The 21,838-nt window shown below is 41.5% G+C and overlaps 1 protein-coding gene across 7 annotated transcripts in view; it reads left to right on the forward strand.

Annotated features, from left to right (window-relative positions):
- HTR2C (5-hydroxytryptamine receptor 2C) overlaps positions 1–21,838 on the forward strand; it is a 242,604-nt gene that overhangs the window by 71,183 nt on the left and 149,583 nt on the right. The window contains exons 1-2 of one of the 7 annotated variants that reach the window (XM_074914920.1): positions 19,548–19,586; positions 20,306–20,340. The exons of 4 other annotated variants lie outside the window; for them this stretch is intronic. The gene's annotated coding sequence lies outside the window, so the exon portion shown is untranslated. Of the gene's footprint in view, positions 1–2,581; positions 2,873–19,482; positions 19,587–20,305; positions 20,341–21,838 lie in introns of those variants that run through there. 2 more of the 7 variants (XM_074914918.1, XM_074914919.1) reach the window with 2 other exon arrangements.

Below are 21,838 nucleotides of genomic sequence, written 5' to 3' on the forward strand. Positions count from 1 at the left end.
TGTAGTATTTTGAGCATTGCACTCATATTCAGGATACTTTGTAAGGTAAATAAAGCATGCATCAGGTATGTATTAATAGCCCCTGGCTATTTCATTTAACAGCTTTTTCTGCAAAAATGTTTTTCCACCACAGTTTCAGAAAAAACTTTTATTTTGTACAGCTTTTTAACATGGTAACTTTCAAGACTATTGGCACATAGTTCTGATTTTAATTTGTGGTCACCAAGCTGCGCCTTTGACAGTCTCTTTCTGTTTGTGATGAGAACGTGTTTATCAACAAGATTGAGTTGACTGATACCATTTCATGTTTCCAATGGTGCAGACAAGTAACGGGCTGCAGATTGCTTGGTAATTCCTGTCTGAGTAAAATCAGAATGAAAAAAATATTTGCAAAATTAAAATATCATTTAATTTATAGCCCTTTGTTGTACCTTTTTAGTTAACATTCCAAACAGCAAGGTACAAACAGCATAATTTGCTAAAATGTACCCAGTGTGGAGCCATCTGTGTAATAGTTGACATTATTTATATTCAAAAGGGATGTTGCGATAGCTGGGAGAGCCCTTACTCCCAGCTAACCATTTCCAGTGTAACTCTAATAAATTATTGATTTACATTCATTCCCTATTAACCTATTATAAGTTCATCTGCCACTTTCAGCCCTCTTATCATGTTGATGTACTTCTCATTTTCCAAACTGAACAGTGATTTGCTGCAAAGATGTTGGCATGAATTGTTCTCCAGTGAGTATCTGAAAGCCTCTTATGCCTCGGATGGCCTCTTTTCATTTGAAACCTGCATTGGTAGCTCTGGTACATAACAAGTCCAGCAGCAATGCCTTGGCAATCCTGGAAATGTCCCTTTCCTTCTGTCCTTCCTGATCCACTGAATATATGCTTGTATTTCCAAAAAGAGTATTTATGAGATAATGTACTCTCTGCGTCTTTGGAGATGGAATGACTGTCTTTCTGGACTCTGCCCAGGATGCTCATGGGCAGTGTGAGTTGGTTTTCTTGTCTGTTTAGTAAGGACATCCTATCTTCTACAAAGTGCTTTGAATTTACTGGGTACTGTACGCTGTGCGATTGCCCTTGGTGGCTCTTTCATGCTTACTCTGCTTGAGTGGGTTTTGTTGTGTTCTAAAATATGTTTGCATATTGTGCAACCACTAGGGAAACCGTACAAATATACAGGAACAAAGTTATTGCTAAATGTGCACTTTTTCAGTTAACTTACATGGTAAAATAAATTTGGAGAATGTTTGAATGGGAAGCTTAGACTTAGAAATAATTTTTGAGAAAATTATAAAGCAATAGTAAAGTAAAAGGCAAAGTTATATGAATGCCACGAGAAAGCAAAATTATATGCTCTAAAATTGGCTGGTTTTGAAGACGTCTGGTGTGATCAGTACTGAGTACAATATCGTTTTTCACCTTTTCACTGGAATCATAAAAGTATTACTCTGAGACTCTGCTCCGTGTTGTTGACTCATTAAAGATGGTTTTACCAACACCCATGAACAATGCAATTAGTAGCTTAGAGCATCTTGAAATGACACATATAGGCATTGTTATATGTGAAACAGTTGCTTGGCAAATAAGAGTCAAGATGAAGGACCCTTTCTGGTCCGTGCTCCTGCAGTGAGCTCAGTGCTGCAGCATGAGTGCTGCCCCCTTCACTGAAATATTTGAGCTCTCAGCTGCCAGCAGCTGCGGCTTGGATATCCGACCGTAGTGTTTTGCTGTTTTCCTACAGTGCTTATATGGTTGTTGTACAGTGATCAAAAGAGTCATTTTGTGCTTTGAGGTGTGATAGCTGGGCTCACAGGGAGGTTGCTGAAAGCCTGTTCCTACAACTGGGACCAGCCCCACTTCCTTCTGGGGTGAGCCCTAACCTTGCTCTGGAGTGAGGGTGCTGAGCCTGCAAACCTTTTTCCTCATGCTGTTTCGGGGTGATAACAGATGAATTGCATGATTAAGTCACCATTTAGCACTTATTTCCTGGCTGAGCCAGGGCCTGTTTTCGGGGACGGCCTCCTGTTTCTTTCTCCTGTGGCTATATAAGCTGCTGTGCTGAAATGACAGTAGTTGCGCCTTAGAGTGGGTGATGCCCGTGCGGCTCCTGGAGGGGATCCTGCGGGTTGTGTGCTGTGATGTGGGAGGGTTCTGCTGACATTAACGGCGATAACCACCTCTCCACATATTCCCAGAGTTGCCAGAGGACAGCTGTGCAGCAGTGTGCCATGATGCTATCAAGGTGGGCAGAGCCTGCACCCAGAACGCTGGTGGGAGCCCAGGACTGATCCTGGTGAGCCCCTGCAAGCATGGCAAAAGGCTGCCAAAGCTGCTGGCTCTTTGGAGACAGTGCTTTTGGGCTCCAGCCCTCCTCCGCACGGAGAGCTTGGCAGGAGCGAGGAGTGCCTGGATTCACCAGGACACGATCTCGGCCTGCGGGTGCGGAGGCTCCCTGTGTGCAGCCAGGAGCTGCTGGGGTCACGGGGGGGGGTGGGGGGGGGCTGCTCTCGGGGAGAGGTCCTGCTGTGAGCCTAGCCCTGTAATCCCATGTTCTTCTTCATTTCTAGCTTCAGGGGTCCATGTGCCCCCTCTTGCATGTAGTCACCAAGAATTCCTCCGCACTGGTCCTGCCGTAGAGGTGCCGCTCTGCGTGAAATCCCTCCTGGCTGCTGCCATTGCCGAGTCTGACTCGAGGCTGGTTTAACTTGCTGATGTGAGGAGACTGTGAATTGGATCCTACCATGCAACTGCACCAAAGCAGAAAGTGTTCAAAACAAAATGTGCTTGGCCTGTTCCTCCCTGCCTCCCCCATCTTCACCCTGACTTCCAGGAGCACCATGCAATGTCCAAATGGTCTTGTGAGTAGTCAGATTCTGAGAAAAAGATCTTTTCCAAGTACTAAAGCACCATGTAACCTAACTCAAGTATGTACGGTAGATCAGAGGCACATTTCAGCTTATTCTATTAAAGTAGATTTAATTGCCATTTCAGCAGTGCTACTCGGTGTACATATTCATCCAGTGCAATGAAAAATAATAACAAAGCTTCTTATTATCTAATGGATGATGTTATACATTGTGGATGCAACCTATTAGTATGGAAATACTGACACATTCATCTGGAATAATTTGCATGGTGTATTTCCTGACCTAATAATGAAAAAAGTAGGTCAACTTCCAAGTTTTCTGAGATGGGAATTAAAGCTTTGTAACAAGAAAGTCTTTGATAGTTTTACACAAATAGTCGAAACTTGCAAACCTTGCATATTTAAAATGGTTTGCCCCACACTGATGACTTGGAGATATTTCTAATTAATTGTAGTAGTACATCAGCACTGGGTTTCCTTGGCTTTCCTATTATCTCACTGTATTTTACAATTTAATGGAATTAAAAAGCACTGAAAGATATGGCTTACCAAACATAGTGTCGTCTGAGAAAAGGTGATTTTAAAAGGAGATTTTATAAAATGTAGTCTACAGAAGCTTATGCAAAGCAGTCTTTCTTCTTCAGGAAGCATTTAGCTAAGCAACTGAGTATTCCAGATGCTTTATTGTGTCGAGAGAGTATATAGCATGTGGTGCCTATAAATATTGAACTGCTGGGTGTTAGCCTGGCTCGCATTTTGCAGAAGGTGTATTTGTGAAGTAGCTAGTGTATTTATGACCTCTAAGGTGATTTCCGTGTTTAATCAGTGTCTACCCTAACAATCAAAATTACGATCTTCCCTCTGGAAATTTGATTCTTTGCTACCATAAATGTATGATGTTGAGATGTGTTTCAGGACTATAAAGATTCCCATGTTGGATTAGAGTTGATGTCCATCGAATGCCATGCTCTCAGGGTGCATCTGCACTGCAGGCAAAGGTGTGGCTGCAGTGTGTGCAGGGATACTCCATCTGCCTCAGCCCTGTGCTGTGGCTGCTCTGCCAGCCCCCTGCCCACCTTTCCTTCCTTGATGAGTGTCATCCAGCTTCTCCAGCTGACATGTCCCATCTCCATGTTGCTCTGGCCATAGTGTAGTGGCAGATGCAGACTGGCAATGAGAAGGCAAAATAGAAAGGCCAAACTTGGGCAGTGTTGCCGGGAGTTTGGTAAATCTTGCCCCAACCTTTGTGATGTTTGGGGAGAGGCACTGAATATTTGAGCCAGGCACCTCCATCTCTGTATGGTGCTATATGCTCTGAAGAAATGCGTTTCTGATGGACTTCTCTGTGCATTGCTCACTGTCATTTTGAATTTTTCAGTGAAAACATATGCTCGAGTTCACCTATTGTGCAGGAATAGATTTTTTAAAAGATTATGCACTTCCTCAATGCTTTCACTATTCTCTTCAGTGAAATTTCACAGCCGTGGTCTCTCACCCGGCAGATATCTTGCCACTAGATGCTCAGATACTAATGTTTTAAATATAGCACACGTTGTTACTAGCTGTTTGTCAGAACAATCATGCTCCATAGAGTATTTTCTGAAAGAATGGTTATTGTAGATTCATATGTAGATATGAAGCTTCATTTTAGAATTTCGTCTCTTTTGCTTTGCCCATGTAATATCTGACTGCCCTCCACATGTACAAAATGGCCCATAGGTTCTTCTTGAAGAGCAGAGACTTTGCTTTTTCCCACTTCTGGTCTATTAAAGCCTTGTCTCCTGTACTGAAAGCAGACAGTATTGTAAATTCTGAGTCCTTTTGTTTTGACTCAGGAACATCCATGATCCATGAACTGTGCTGAATCTGTCAGATTATTCTTTTTTGAAAGTAGTAACTTCTGATAGAGTGACAAGCCAGACTCCAGATAGGGGCTGAGCACACTGGTCCTGCCCATGTGTGTGCCTGTGAAGCTGCAAGAAGCTTTTTATTGTGGGCCTGTTTGCTCCCTGTTTGTGGTCATTTTCTGTGAGAAGTTCTTGGTTTTATTTTAGAACAAGAAATGTGGTTGAAGAAAATGAAATCAGGGCATGAAGATCATGCTGCGATTGGAAGGAGTGGCTGCTTGTATTTGCCTGGTGATTTTGTGAGTCTTTGTAATGGTAATAGAAATGTTGGGGGCTGGATAGGCCTGGTAGCTGAATAAAGTATTCTAAATACTTGTCTATTTTTAGAAGCGAACTCAAACTGATGCTTTGTAGTATGATGAAATTATTTATGCAAAAGTTGCTTCATTTTTAGTCTAATGAAATCCCAGAAAGAAGACAAAAACTATTAGGAACCTGGCTTCTGTGGAATTTCTAATGTGGCTTGACAGCACAGGAGTTTAGAAAAAAAAAAAAAAGTTATCTGAAATCCTGTTTACTCCTAATAGTCTGTTCAAATTCCATTGCAGAAATGAGAATTGTTTTAGCATTCCTAGTCCTTGTTTTTTAATATTTGTTTGCAGAAAGAAAATTAGATTGATCTCAGAATAATCGGGTTTATTTCTATTTAATATGACAATATTTTCTATTTGAAATGACATGTTTTCATAAAAGTAAATGTTGGACTACTCTGAGTAGCGGCATCTTCTAGAGGAGAGTGCCACCTAATATGTGTGGGCAGGTAAGAGAGCTGCAGAAGTTGGAAAGAAGAGAGTGCAGGTGTCTCCCCATCCCTGCTCTCAGATGATGGATGGAGTGCTGTGGGGTGGAAGGCCACAGTGCAGCCTCAGGGCATGGTTAGACTCCTCTTTTAGGGGGATAACTGGCTTGCACTCTGTCCCAGAGCAGATGCCATGGCACAGCCCTCCAAGTAAGCCTTGCACTAGTTCAAAGAGAAAAAAAATGCTCCCCTAAACTTTGGAGACCAAGCGTGTCCATCGGAGTGAGTGACAGGCTGGGAATGACCTCCTCTTCAAAGCCAGGTTTGGGGTTTTCTATTGCCAGAATGCTTTAAAGGGTAAGGAGCTTTGCTGCTCATTAATTAGTAAAATTGGAGCTGGCTCAAGTGGTGCTTGGAAATATTAACTATTAGACTTTGGATACATGCCCTGGAAGAAAAGTGAATTTTATGTTAGTTTTCCACTTTTCATTAATAATTCTCCTTCTCTTAAAATAACTCCTCAGTTCAGGAAGTATGAGCAGCGTTAAGCAGATGGACCACTCTGAAGGTCAGCGCTGTAAAACAGAAGTCTTTTAGGGCTGTATTAGCAGTGCAGTGTAAGTGCTGGGTCTAACAAAACAACGTGGCAATCAGTAAGGGTGAGCTCAGAAAACCCTTGGGAGCTCGTATCACTGCCATAGCTACACTAGGCAGATGATCAAAATGACCTGCTCCTGATGGTTTTCTAAATACTGGGTTCTCACAGCCATCTATCTCACAGTGGTCATCAAGAGCTGTGAAGCTTTTGCTGGTGGCACCCTTTGTCACCTTTCTCTTGCCAGACTGTGTTTTTCTCCCTGCATTTCCTCTTTCACCATGTGACAGATCTCAGCCTTCTCCCGGCTTTCTGGACCTTTTCACACATGCCCTCACACTACCGTTTTTTTAGGGGTGCTGGAGTTTTGACTTTCAGCTCAAGATTGAGGCGTGGGTCTGAGATACCACTTTGGACCTGTCTGTTATGCAGGGACCCCTCTCCAGTTGCTCTGGGTACAATTGCTCCCTGCCACTTGAAGTTTGAACACAGAAACCAGACAATGTGCCACACCTTCAGTTTTGGGCTGGTAAGTCTCTACTTTCCAGAGGCTAGTCACTGGACACATACCAGGTATATACTGGCACATGTTGATAGGCAATGGGCTGGAAACCTTTCAGATTTTTCCTTATTCTGTTGAAAAAAAAAATGGCCAGTGTCCCTGTAACATTGATAAAGCTGTTCAGAGAAAGAAATTGTGTGAGTGTGAAATGCTGTTAGCAATCTGGTTGTGTGTGATTGATGAACAGGTATGAGAGTAACCGAATGGTTAATCTGCCCTGTAGATGGATATGCTCTTTAGATATAATGAGAAGACCTGCCTTTTTTATAAAATTAGAAACTGAATGTTCATGGGCATTATATAACTGAAAAGCTACTACTGTGTATGGCAACATGATGGATTAATATATATTGAAGTCCTTGATTTGTTCTCATTTCTGTTCTTCTGGTAGTTTATGGAAACATATGAAAAGTTTTCAAAGGACCTTTAAAATTAGCTCCTAGCCTATATAGTTTATCATCATTCTCTGTTCCATGAGCCTGAGGTGTTACAGGATTCATAATTCAGTTTTTCAAAAATTGTCAGTGGCTTCGCTATAAGAAATTTTAAATATTCTGAATGTACTTTTGGCATTCAGTGGTTGTATTTGTTCATTCAAATGTAATGGATATTGAATAGGACCTACCTTGATATAGAAAATATATTTGGGTAATTACATATGCTTCTTGATATAAATTTCAATCTTTTTTCTGCTGAAAGGACTGGTAAAAGAGCACACCATCTTTTATGCATTTTATGAAGATGCAGTTCTGAATTCATGAGAGAGGTTCCTGGGGGAAAGAGGGAGCTGCTTCCCTGGTGCTGGGGCACAAAGCAAGGTGTCAGTTCTGGACTTCTAGCAAACCTTTCTGTGTTCTTCGAACCATCTTCTCTGTTTTACTGACTTGCAGAGATTGCAGCCTCTATTATAAGCATGTGAGCCTTTTTCTGAAGGCTGTACAGAAATGGATGATGTAGACAGCAATGGGTTCTTTACAGTTTTAAGAGTATGGATTTCAGCTGCTTAGTTGATCTAATATAAAAAGTTGACTACCTTCTCTGATAGTATGACAAGTCTGTATGGGACTTTGGCTTTCTGAAGGGCAGATGCTCTCTGGTCTAAATGCTGTGCACTGCTAACAGTTGCCCCTGCAGTAAGTTGGCGCTCTCATTACGCAGACCAGGTGGGTAACCGTAGGATCAGTAGCTGCTGGAAGAAGGCTCTGTTTTGGATTTTCTATTTTCTGCAGCCTGTGGCAGAGGCTGCCTTTGAACTAAGAGGAGGCATGGTTCCCTGACCTAGTGAGGGATACCAGCGAAGGTAGCTATTTTGCTGAACACACAGTACAATTGAGGTTGGTTGAAACTCCAGTGAATATTAATTTTACAATGGCCAAGCCGTTCCTTTAGGTCAAGAACAGAAAACTTACACTTTTTACTCTGTTTGGTGTGAATGGGAGATTTAAAATCTGATTTTATTTATCATTCTGTGAATTAATGCTTGGAAAGAAAAAATGCATTTTGAAATCTGACCAGATTCATAGAAACTGCTATACTATATCTTATGCTGCCATAGCAACATATAAGTGCAATGAGTTAGAAATCTCCCAGTTATTAGAAGAACTGAATTAAACAAACTATTGAACAAGACCAGGTTCTGCCTTCACTCCTGCAGTTCTGATCTTGTCTCAGGTAAAGGGCTCTCCTTGACTCTTGAGAAACAGACTTGACTATTTTATACTATGATGAAGAGTAAAGACATGCTGTGTTATTGTACGGGGACTCAGATTTGTGAGATATCAGAGGGTTATATCTGAGCTGAACATGCTCAAAGCTGTCTTGAAGAATATTTAAAAAGTTGGTGATGAGCGGTAAGAAAAATCACATTCTCTAGATTAAGTTCCTTGTTTGTAAAATAACAATGCCTACATGTTTTTGATTTACGTTATGACAGATGAAACAAAAAATGCTCTGAAAAAGGAGATTTCTGGAAGGTGAGGAAATGGCAAGAACCTAATATTAACTATGAAGAATCTTATGAATTGCAGTTTGTTTCTGACCTGCTCTCCTAATACTTAAGGAGAAGACTGAAGCTGGCAACAGATGATGGTTTTAAAAATATTGTGATGCTAAGAACACTGTACTGCTTTCTGTATGATGTACCTCTCTGTTAGCACAGAAAAGGAGGAGTCTTCCTAGGGATCGATAATGTGAAGAAATTTCTGGAAAATATTTCTTTTATGAGGGTCACTTCATTTGGAAACCATCCTGCCACTACCCTAATGCCAGGAAGAACAGTTCTGTAAGCCCTCAGGGCATGCAGAAAATCTCACCTTCCTCCTCAGTGACAAAGTGAGAGATATAAGGAGGAAATGTGTTGTGGTATTGCTTTATCTTTGATCTTATTTTTTGTTGGTCTTTTTATTTAAAACTTTATTAATACATGTATTGCATTTTTATATTTTGTCAGAGATTGCTAATATGTCTCCAGCCCATCTTTTCTCCTGTGGTTTTAATAAATATCTAGTTACAATAACCATAAATCCATTTGTGGGCTTTAATAAAGAAAGTCTTTATAGTAAGCCGGAAGCACAAAGTTCTGAAGGGTGTATTTTTAGCACTGTTTTACAAAAAGTTTTGAAATACTTTGCAGTTGACAGGATCAGGAGAATTTTTTCATATCTAACAGAGTGTTCCTAGCAATTATCAATAATGTGTTTTTAAAGATCCATAATAGAACATGTGTTTAAAAAAAATGCAAGTGCAGCCTTTTTCAGAACTTCTGCTTAATGCACTGGTAAATCTGTTGGCTTCCAGTAACATGGCAGAACCTGATATATTGATAATTGCACTTAAACTTAGATAATTTCCTGTACACTTTCTTCTTAAAAGGCCTCTTGATGTACCCTCTTTCTTTTAACTTACCATATTTAAAACAGTTGCTTTCCTCTACAATTGAATCTTTGGGATTGCAGTTGTTCTACATCAACTCCTCTTCCAGTAGAGACCAGTTCCCAGCACTGCTGCAGTGCTTGGGCCACCAGATGCTGATTTTCCTTTATGAAGCAACTCGCTGTGACCTCTCTGCTCTGGCTCTACAGTGTCCTCATTGTACATGCTGTGTGTATTTGTCACATACACAGCGCATGCAATGTGGACATAATGGAGCTCAATTTACGCCTGAGAAGGAGATAAAACACCTGCAAGAAATGCTGTGGGGTTTGGGTTTTTTTTTGGTAGGATTAAAAAATTTATTTATTTGGTGTGCATGCATACGCGTCTTGTGTACAAGATGGGGTCCACAAATTGTGTTGTGAATACAGTTCATCAGTGAAAATGAGGCAGCTGCAAGAACTTGCAGCATTGCTCTAGACTTCCACAAAGAAACATATTAACAGAATTTAAATAGTGCATGAATCTAATTTTGGCCCATTAGCGAGGTGATTCATTTTAGGTTCATATATTCCATATATTCTATTATTGACATTCTTGTTATGGGGTTCTTTTTTGGCACATTCTGTGCTTTGTTTTATCACTTAGAGTTTGGGGGAAAAATTGCCTTTTTCATATAACAGGAAAATGTTGTGTAAATCTCATATCAAGATAAAAAAAAACCAAACTAACAAACAGCAAAGAAAAAATGAATCTTATTGTTTTGTTTTTAATAAATACCCCTATAATTTTTATTGTAGTATTTTGAAAATGTTGTTTCATTAAATTGTCTTTGGTTTAGTTTCAGGCAGTTCTAGTCACTCATCTGCATCAGCAAATGCAGAGTCACGTTTTGTGGTTTCTCTGCCATGAATTGGCCGTTTTAAATGACAAGGTCTTTCATTAAGTGATTTTGACAAAATGAATGTTTGTGTGAATGGTAGTTATACTCATAAGTGCTAACATATAAGGAATTAGACATTTAAAAGCAGAAGTTGTTACAAGGGCAAACATTGCAATAAAGTTACTTGTGGAGGCTGCAAATATGAAAGTCCATTCTCAGCTGGATGTAGTCTGAATCTGTAATGGGCCAAAAAACATTTTATTGAACTGAAGCCCTATTCAAGAACAGGAGCTGCATTACAAAACTGTGATTCTTTCACTGCACTGAAATGAAATTTAGAAGGGGTGAGGTGGTGGTATGGGACATGTTTTCAGTGACTGTGAGGAAATACTAACAAACAGTTATCTCAGGGGAACTGCACTATGTGTTATTCCAGTTGCTACTGAGAGTATTATTTCATTTAGTGGAAGTTTTTAGGAGCATTGCCTTTCATGGGATTACTAATGATGATGCATTGTATTATTACTTGTTTGTTTTACACTGGGGAGAAGACTGAATAAATGGCTAAAGCCGCTGGCTACAGGAGATGTTTTTCCTTCTCTAGACCTGATGTTGCTCTTGCTGGCAGGCAGTGAGCTGTGTGCTGCAGTCTTCATGTACTTGCTATAACCGAGAGTGATGAAAGGTGTTCTCCTGCATTGGATTTATTGCATAAATGATGGTGATTATAATATGTAATGCTTTGTTTCATTTACCACACCTGCAGAGTGCTCCAGGAGCAGCAGACCTAACAAAGCTTGCTTTCCTCTGAGTTTGTTCTGTGTCCCCTCATCAGACTTGGTATACGGTGTGCAGAGACATCACTGTGAGCAGAAAGAAGAAAAAAAAGAAGTTTCCTAGGCTGTGAAAAACTCTGAGGGAAGAGCAGTTATATGAGAAGATGATGATATCCATTCAGTAGCCTTGTCTCATTGCCTGCTCCAAGTCTACATTAATACAAATAAAGACCCAACATGAGATAATAAAAAATAGTTTCTGATGTTTGAAAAAGGTGTATCCAGTGCAGAGGGTACCATGAGAGCAGTGCTTTACTTGGAGGTATTTTTCCGAGGGGACCTGGGGTGTAACCACCTCAAAGTTCAGTCCTGCAGATGTTGGTAATGGCTGGAGGATGCTGATGAAACTCTGCTCTGACCTCGGTCAGTGAGTCCCGCTGTAGCAAAGGGCTCCTCAGAGGCTGTGGCTCTCCTCTGCCAGGGCAGTTTCGCTTTTGCTGTATAGTTTTTTTTTTTTTTTCTTCCTTTAAATCGGTATTTGCATTAATCCAATTGCTGGAAAAGGATTATAGGCCCAGAATAATATCCAGTCGTAATTAAAAATGTAAAAGCGGCTTATGTTTTTAGGCCAAAGATATTAGAGGAAGCTATCAACATACCAATATTAATACCCCAGTCTCAGCTGGGAGGCTGTTACCATGATGAGAGTGTCTGATAATGGGACAGTTACTGAATATTTTATAGTAGATAACTTCTGCCGTGTGTTTGCCTCACATCTACATACGTCATAAACTACACACATCAGTCAGCCTCTCACAGGCTTTGTGGGCATCCTGGTTTTTTTCATATTTCTGGAAGACTGTTTTTTCAGGAGCTAACTAGATTTATTGCAAAAGCAAGAAGAGTTTGTGAGGGGACGTGCTAGGCACAAGGGCTGTGGGAATTACCCTCTGTAAGAGGATTGGGGCATATTCCAGTCTTCAACATCTGCATCTTAAGCCATCTTTTCACAATGAGCACTCCCTTATCAAATATCCTCTCTGCCTTTGTAGTTTCCATCAACTCGCTATCTGGATAAAGAAAAATGGCAAACTGGAATGGCTCTGAGCCATCCCGTTATTCATGCCATGTGCCTGGCTTTCTGGCATGCAATTGTCTGGGTATTCAGTTTGCAAGTGTGTGTTTTGTAAGTCTTTCTGAGTAGAGCAGTTGTTAATTGCCTCTTTAGAATTAAATCAATATAGGGTCTAGAGCTACTTATTACTATTAGTTTTAATCCAGAGATTGAAACTTTTCTGACCTTTGCTTTCTTCAAATGGGAGGTGTATCATTTCATCTTTGTCATTTTGAATTAAATGAATTTTCTGTAATGGAAAGAATGCTGAAAGACTTGTTCCCCAACAAAGGATTTAGATCAAAATTTATGGACCCGAGTGGCTCTCAAACTATGTTGTTCAGAATTAGCTCCACCTAGATTGTGATGAACTTCCCAGACTCAAACATCCTTCATCTGACAGTGTGTGGTGTTTGGTCTGATCCTCTGATGGTAAATGGGGTTTACAGCTGAAGGAGTGAATGAACTCTTTTAGAGCATCAGTGCTAAACTGCTACAGGGATAAAAACAAATACTCTCCCAAATGTCAATTTATCAGATGGTGAGCTACAGAGAGTTTCCAATGAAGTAAGCTCTTTCTGATGTTTCTTTCTGGTTTAGGTATTTTGATGTTTTACGTTTTCTTTTTCTTTTCTTGATTTGCTCTTCCAGTTCCCTTTCAGGAAGTTGTTTGGATCTTTCCTTCTCATAACAGTGTATTTGTGATCTCTGTTCTCCTCCGTCTGGGTTGTGCTTGATTTTTTTGGATGTCAGAAGCAATGCTGACTTTCTTTTCTGTGTGGCTTAGGGAAGCTTTCTTTATCTATGCAACATTGTCAGTGTCCCAGACAGGGGCTGAGGTACCAGCTCCTGTGTTTCATTTGGCTCTTCTGGGAGCTCTTGCTCCATGCTGGGGTTCAGCTGCTCGTGTTCAGTCTGGCAGTGGTAGTTGTATTCTGGGGTGCCTGATGGCATAGCTCCAGCCACTAGTCCAAGTTATTTTGAGACGTTTATTTACAGAAAATAAATTTAGTCTCTACGTTGTGCTGAGGAATTCTCTAGATCTCTAGCCTGTGCTCGCAAGAAAGATGCTGTGCCAGAAACAAAGATTTCACAAGAAGTAGCATTAGAGGACTACATGTTTTTACTGCTTGTGCACAGCTGAATAATTCCAAATTTAGTATTGTCTGCATGTGGTGGAAAATACAAACTCAGGAAAAAAGTCTTTAAAAAGAGAAATGCCAAGAGTCAGCAGAGCTTTCCTTCATGTATTTCCACTGTAAAGTCATGAACCTCAGTGAAGTGTTGATTTTTCCTCTGCTAACACACTTGCAGCTCTACTGTGTGCAACACAAAATTTGCTTGTTACTGTCAACGGGTCCCAATTGATTTTTTCTTGTTTATAGTAGCAGCAGCATTTCATGTGTGCAGGGCTGGTGAAGGGGAATGAGTGCTGGGGACAGAAGCCTGTTACAAGGTGTCTCATACAGGGAGAACTTGAGGTTTTGCCTCTTGTCCTAAATAACCACTGATGAACAGGATTGCAAATCTCTACTTTGCATATGTTCCCTAGAGACTTTTGTCCTTACCTAAAACGGGATGTGGAGTAGGCACCTGAACTACCAAGCATTGTGGGTTTTCATGATCAGCTCCCCTTGTAAATCACTTGTACCGGGGAGTGAGATTTGTTGCCCCGTGTCCTGGTTTACAGGCAACGGCTCAGCTGAAGCAGCAGGCAGGGTTTCTCTTTCTGCCTGTGCTCTGACTGTTGTATTTCTGCCAGCAAGCCCTCTACAGAGGGAGGACTGTTTAAACCTGTCATGATGGGCCATGCTGGGTGGTTTGTGAGTGTGCACGTGTATCTGTGTGCTGTTAGGAGTCTTGTTCTTCATCCTTCTAATTGCTTTCTCTCGCTGAAGATTTTCCCTGCTTTGGTGGCAGTGGATCGGGAGCACTGAGTAGAGGAAGGTGAGTCTGTGTGAGAAGAGTGTGTTTGCTTGGTGTTGGTTACTGCCCTGTTGGTGTTGGAGAAAATGATTGTGGAGTGGTGTGGTGGTGTGCTGGGAGGAGGGGATGCATTTCACCTTTATAATGCTATACTTTTTCTTGACATAAGCCAAGCTCTGGAGCAGATATGTGCTGTAAAGCTTCACTCCGTACGAGTTCCTGAGCATTAACTCCCATCTTGGACTGCTGCGGAGCTGCAGTCTGCTGCTGAGTCCTGTTTGCAGTAAATGAAACGTCTGTGGGTTCAGGTTGCAGCATGTGGCCGTATGATAGACACACAGGCAGCTGAGCGTGGCACAGAATCTGCTTGGAGGGATGGCACTTGCTGTAGCTCTGCCTTCATGGACTGGAGGCTGGAAGGCTTGAAGTTATCTTTCAGGATGAAGGATGGAAAGAAATGAGCTGCCTCTGGGCAGCTGCTGAGGCTGACCTTGTCCAGTAATCCTCGTCTACCCAGGAGTGTCTCTGGGCAGTGTGTCCTCCCCTCAGAGCAACCCTTGCTGGTCCCTTTCCTGCCCTTGTGCCAGGGGGATCTGGAATAGGTGGCGTTGCCCGTGAAGGCACATGGGTGAGGGACGGGGTCCAGGGAGAGCCTGGCTTCCAGGGCACCATCCCACAGCTCTACATTTTCTTCCTCCTTTCCATTAATTGTTTTCAGACAGTTTCTCATTCTTTTCTATATTTTTCTCACAGTCCATTTATTTTCCTCGATTTGCCTGTTTCTCCAGCATTTCCTTCTCACTGTAGGATTATGCTTTGCAAGACAACTGTTGCAATAGAACTACCCAATATTTTTGTTTTGAGGTTTTTCCTATCCAACAATTACAAAACCTGTAGGGCTTTTTAATTACTCTGGGACTGAGGAACAAAGTTTCTTTTGGTATTTTTTGTCATGCTTCCTTGAATACCTTTAAAATATTTGTAATATTGAAACTTTTACTGTAGGATTTTTTGCATTATGCTGATAATGTGGATTTGAGGTTGCACAGGTATATTTCAAAGGCTGTTCACGAACGAATTCACTGCTATTGATGGGCATTCAATACTGATAAAAACAGTGACACCGAGAGTTACATGTTGAAAAAGGACATAGCAAAAATAATTTAAATATTTTTCTTATGTTTGAGTATATTTGTGGTGTCTGATTGAGCTGGTTAGCAAAATAAAGACAGATGGCAATGAATTCATTCCAACATGTTTTCATCATGGTACAGCTATTCCGACTTTTAACTGCACTTGCGCAAATGATTTTCATGTTTAAATTTCCGTTGCTGCTGCTGTCCACACCCTGTTCAGGGAATTCAGAGGTAGTGTGCCTATAATATGTATGGAGAATTGATTTCTATATGCAAAATAAAAAATGAAAATAACTGGAAAGAGGAACTGCCTGTAATTAACCAGTATACTCAGTGCTGTGGCGCGTAAGAATTTAACTCCTCCTCCTTACCAAAACTTAACAGGGTTAGGAAGAATTTATCATAGATGAATTTTAGTCAGGTGCCCTTCAAAGTTTGAAGATGACACAGTGATTCACAGTGCTGTCTTCATTAGGAAGAGTGAGAACATTGCCTATTAATACAAACAATGAGCAGCAAGTCCAGACACCTGCCCCGGTCTGTGTGGGCATCCCCCAGCAGCGCCTGTGTTTGTCTGGACACTGCCAGGGTGATGTGACCATCATTGCTGTCTGCCTGAATGGTCAGCAAATATGTTTTGATGAAAAATTTTAACAGTTTGTAGGTCACAGCAGAAAAAGGGGAGGAGAGGGAGTGCTTTGCAAGGACTAAGCACTTGTAATTGTTGCTTTGTTTGATGGCTCAAGTGCTCTTGAGGCTCCTGCCCTAAATAAACACAACCTTTAATGTTTTTATTTTAATGCAATAATTATATTATCTAATAAGCTCATCTATTACTTTAAAGGAATGCTTGACATTTTGAGAATTACACTAACCAGTCAGCATCTTGTCTCATTCCTTTGCCATATTTCAAAGGTGTCCATTATCTTGGTACTTTCCATATGGAGAAGATATTAAAATCCATGTACATTGCTGGAAATGCTGTATTCAATATATATATATATATATATGGAAAAGTGTGCAGAAAACACAGTAACAAAGTAGTATTCACTGTAGTATAAATTGTTATTTTTTGAGGTGTCTACACAGAATTTGCATAACTGCTCAATTTATTTGGTTCTTCTGTTCTTTCTAGGTAAAGTATTGCTGCTATTGTTTTTATAGATCTGAGGCAACATATGCCTTGAATATAGGAGAGTAAACTTGTTTTCCCTTGCTGTTGAGCATCTTAACAGTGACTGTAGTTTGGATATGCTCTACCATTATCCATCCCAGGCCACCTCTCCATCTGTCCCCACTGCCCATGATGGGTGCGTGCATGGGCAGAGTGAGGAGGGGACGGGTCTAGTTTAGCACTCCTCTGCTTCTCACCTTTCTCTACCTCCTGCACTCCTGGAGGATGCTGTACTGTCTGCTGCTGAGACAAACTGCCAGCTCCTGGGAGGGAAGAACGCCCACAGGGTGTAAGCTGTAGGAGGACTGTCTTACTAGGGCTGCTGAAGATCAGGCATAGTGCCCTGTGCCCATCATAAAGTGTTGGAGTTGTGAGTGAGAAGGTGTTAAAGGAGAAGGATATCAGTCTTCCTGTGGGAGCACTATATGTCTGCTTTAATAGCCTCCCGCAGATCTGCATGACTATAATCCTGGCAGTGATGGCTGATTTTGTTGCTATCCTTTTAGCGCTTGTACCACCCCTGGCAGGGCTCTGGGTGCTGCCTGGGATTTCTGCAGCAGCTTCCCGTAACCAGGTCTGGGCTGGCTTTTACACCTCCCACAGTTGCAGTCTGCCCTGAGCCAAAGCAGTGCTTGGACTACTCTTAAATGAAGGTGGCTGTGTGATTGTGGTCAGAAAGCTCCAACCGGGGTGTCTGCAAAAACATGGTGCTTTCCTCAGTGATAAAGCACTAATTATTAATCCTGACTATCTTGGCTTTCAGCAGGGCTAATTAGCTCACAGCGGTGCCGGGTTAAAATAACTGTATAGTAGTGTTGCTGCATGCAGTGTACTAGCGAAGGTGGAGTAAGAGAGTGTAGACATCCCTGAAGAATGGCGTGGCCACATCTGAGCAGTAGCATCAGCAGGCAGAGCAGGGGTCCTGGCTGCAGCCTCTCTGCCTAGCTCAGGCCAATGCTTTTTCTGCTCCTGAGGACTCTGTTCCTATGGTTTCTCACTCTGCACCATGTTACACATGCACATAATGTACGTTTTATTTTCTTCCTTTTTAATGTAGTTTATTTTTGTAGAAGAGTGATATTGTAATGAGAATTTGGCATTCAGGCTACTAAAATTTTCTGATTCTGAATTAACACCACGTCCATTAATGGAAATGTTTTCTGCCCGGACATAATAGACCAAACAAAAAGAAAAGCATAAATAGTGTGGTTAAGTACTGCGTGCTACAAATGTAGTGTTGTTCTGTGCTGTAGGTGATGAGAGGACCAGAAGTGCTTTGATAGAAGGAAAGAGAGATGGAAATTTGAGAGGGGGAAAAAAAAGTAAGGGATTGTGTATATCCACCATTCTGTGGAGAGGGTAGGAGGGAATATATTGACATCTGGAGACAAAAGATGCAAGCTAGGATTACAAAGAGCCAAGGGAAGAAGCATGCTCAGGCTACAGCCTGAGATATTAAGTTTTTTATTTTTATTCTTTTTTGTTTGCCATCAAAATAGCTTGCAGTTAAGGGGGACATGCTGTATTTTTGTATCCTCTGTATTTGTCATGTTTTTTGGCATTAACTGTAGTGCTGTAGCATGTTCAATGTGTTGTGTATGCTCATCCAGTCCCATCTCTTCTGCATTTCCTACAGTGAAATGGTACCATTCCCTCTTTTCTTTCTCCCTCTCCTCTCCTTTTCCATGTTCCTCTCTTGCTTTCCATTCCACATACTGATTCTTAGGGACTTTTGAGAAGGCTTTCACAGAGGCTTACATCCTGCATTTTGGTTTGAATTTATTTGGCTCTTGTCACAGCCCATCTTGCTTATAAGAAGAAATTGTGTTGCCAGGTCCTAGCACTGACAGCACTAGAGAACAGTTTTGCAGAACAGAGATAGGAGTACGTCTACAACAAATAAAGACCTGTATTAGACTTATTTGTGTCTTGAACAGAATAGCAGAGTAACATTTCAACATGTGAAGATAACCAAACTGTTGTGCTCAATGCAGTAACACAAACCCAGGAGATTAAGGAGTTCCCAATTCACTCTGTCACCACGATGCTGCTGTTACCTGACAGTTACCTCATTAAAGCTCGCCTAGGGCTGCTAAAATGTGCCATGATCATGCTTCTCCTACTGCAGACAGTTCTGATTCCTGTGTCTCTTTGCTAATGGTAATTTTTGTAAATGGAGTGGAGACTCCTGAGTCGTTTAGGTGTGACTCCTCAGTGCTAATTTATCCCCTTTCCATCACAGATTGTGGAAAGACCTGGCCGTGTGTTCTTTTAATTCACTTATTTGTAAGTTCACAGATCATGATATTTCTAGGTTCTGCTGAATACCCTTTGCTTTTAGAGCAGTTTAATGCTAACGTAAAGCCCCTGTGCTGGTATTACCCTGGTTCGTGTGGCTCTGTTGTGATATTGTGCGTTAGAGCAGGAAATGTTCTTACCGGTTCACCTGAGGAGACCGTGGTGGCAGACGTGCCTTGCTCAAAGCCAACGAAGTTTAGCGGCAGCCTGCTCCTGCTTACACGAACATCCTGGAACCTGTCATGGCAGGTCTCTGCTTCAGTATGGATTGCTGCAGAGTTAATCTGGCTTTGTAATGAGCTCTCACCCACAGACAGATAATACCTTCTTATCCGTGCTCATGTGTTCAGGGTATCAGTTATGTAAAAAAGTCTTAGCTGTGCTGCATGGTTTCCCTCGCAAAGGTTACGTGGTTTAAGTAGGTAGACTGTGTTTGACTGTTTACTCGGAACATGTGAAAGATTTTGGAAGTATGACCTTGCTGTGCAAGAGGATTTCTCAGTGAAAATGCTTGCACATTAAATAGCAAAGAAAGACAAGAAGTTTGTCTGAGGGCCAAATGTGTGATTCATATCATTAGGGTGAAGTTCGGCACATCATTTCATCATCTCATGCCTGAGAGTGAGCTTATGCTTCTCCCTTGAAACCACGGTTTACTTTATTTCTGGCCTCTTCTTTCACCTGCTCGCCAGAAGTTCCTGATGCTTGCTGCTGAGCGCTGACAGGTACATATAGGGGAGAAGCCCCAGAGTTGTCACATCACCCTATGGTGGCTGTGGCCTTTGAGGATGGTAAGAACTAGAGCCAAAATTTGTGCCTGAGAAGGTTTGCTTTTGACTTCATTTCTTCCTCCTCCAATCTTTCTATTTTTGATTGTTTGAGGGTGTGGGCTGGGGCAGAAGGGGAAATGGATGCCTGATTAGAAGTATGATTTCAGAATATTATATATGATGAATGTAAAGGGTGGAGAACAAACAGTGTGTTCTACTGAGCTGATTGTATAGGAAAGAGCCTGCAAAGGGATGTGAGAACCTGGGTGTCAGTCACTTTTGGAGAGATGTAATCTTCTGGGTACCTCAAGGGAGCAGGGTGAATATCTCTTTTTATTACTCAATTATTAGAGCTGAAGGAAGCTGTAGAAAATCTGCCATCTCAGGGATGTTTTCAAGGAAATTTCACATTTTAATAGGTGGATGTTTCTGAGAAATCTTATACTTCTTCATATTGATACAATTCTGAACTGGAACAGACAAAAGAGTATTTTTATGGAAATGCTTACAAAAATACTGCTCTGTGTCTGGACCAGATCTATGTAACAGTTGCTAGGAGCCAAAAATGAGTGTGACACTTCAGAATCTGACTTGATGTGTGGGAACTAATTTTTATTTAGAAAAAAATAAGATCACATGGATGCATAGATATTTTGTTTGCTTTTTTCCCCCAGTTCTCCTTGCCAACTTGGGCTGAAATTAGAACAGTGTAAGTAACTAAATTGCTACAAGAGACCCTGTTTTTTAATAGCTCTGACTTAGCAACCTAGAATTAAAGTTCATGTGCATCTAGATTACTGAGGATAACTTTTTTTTTTTTTTTTTTTTTCATTCAGCAAAACTAAACTGTTAATATCCAGGGCAGCCTGTTGCCCCTACTCATGCATGTGTTATTTTTGCTGGCTGATGCTTGCCTGGGGTGGCAGACCTCTCAGTGAGTTTGCTTTCTTGCTTTACCTGTGTCGGTAACCAGTTACCATGCACTCGGCTCAAAAGCATGTTCATCAACTGCTATGAATTCCAAGACTGATGTTACAGAATGAGCGAACTGTTTATTCCTCATCACAGGGTGTGGTATTAAACACTAGCACTTTCCTTGTGCATGTCACAACGTGTCATTTTTTTATTATGAATTATTTAATTACTCATGGTAATTGTTTTTCTGAGTTGTAAGAGGCATCATTATGTTTCAAATTCTTTTGGAGGAGATATTGCTTGCTTGGAAAATCATAGTCTTTATGGGGATTTGTAATGAGAGTCAGTGCATGGGGGAGGTCCTGGTTTCACTTACGGCTTCCTGCCATAATGTTCTGTGTCTTCATACAGAGTGGTATCTGTCCTGTGCAACTGTGTCTGGGGCAAGATGCTTAGTGAGGGAGAGCCCTTGTTTAGAGACAAGAATGGTCAAAGATTAGAATTGTTTTGGAGAGTGATAGGAGGGGAGGGAGATGGCACCCTGACGTTCAGACACTTGTGATGTTTAAGTCAGGAAGCTAATCATCTGAACTAACTCAGCTGTGGTAGTGAAGAAAGGCAGGCACCTTCAGAAAACAAATCAAATTAGCTTTCTGCCTGCATTGCTCTCTGGAAGAGCATCTTTTCACTGACTGTTGTTTCCTGTTGGCTCTGTTTATGCGTATCCTTTTGACAATTTTGGATGTCACCACAAGCATTTTGGACTCTGAAGGGAGGGAAGAGAGAAGAACATGTCTAGATGGAGATGGGAAAGAAGAGGCAATGAACACTGGCCCCTTCTGATCTGGTGAATTTAGAGCAAGGCAGTGGAGGCTGCCATGGGGCATCAGCTTTCTAACAGACCAGAAACCTGGCTATGATGTATCCTCTGCCTCAGCTACTCAGTCCCTCTGAATTTGATGAAAACCTGTCTTCTCTGTCCTGAGTGTAAACTTGGGAAAGACATAGGAGCGAAGGAGCCACTGAAGAGTGTGCAGATGATGTGCCACCACTGCAAGGAAATGGGCAGTAACAGCAGAGCCAGCTCCCTCATCTGTGGTTTCATAGCTCAGTTAACTTGGAAGAGATCAAACTCTGACCCATTTCTTCAGAAACAGAAAGGAGCACAATTTAATTGTTGCTGCCACCAGCAAAAATTATTTATGGGAAGATCATTTACCAACCATCTACACTTGTTCCAGTCCCTTCAAATGTCATCCTGCCCAATGGTAAGTCAGCTGGAGCAGGTCATG

Source organism: Athene noctua, chromosome 11 (assembly GCF_965140245.1).
Source record: "Athene noctua chromosome 11, bAthNoc1.hap1.1, whole genome shotgun sequence".
Lineage (NCBI taxonomy): Eukaryota > Metazoa > Chordata > Aves > Strigiformes > Strigidae > Athene > Athene noctua.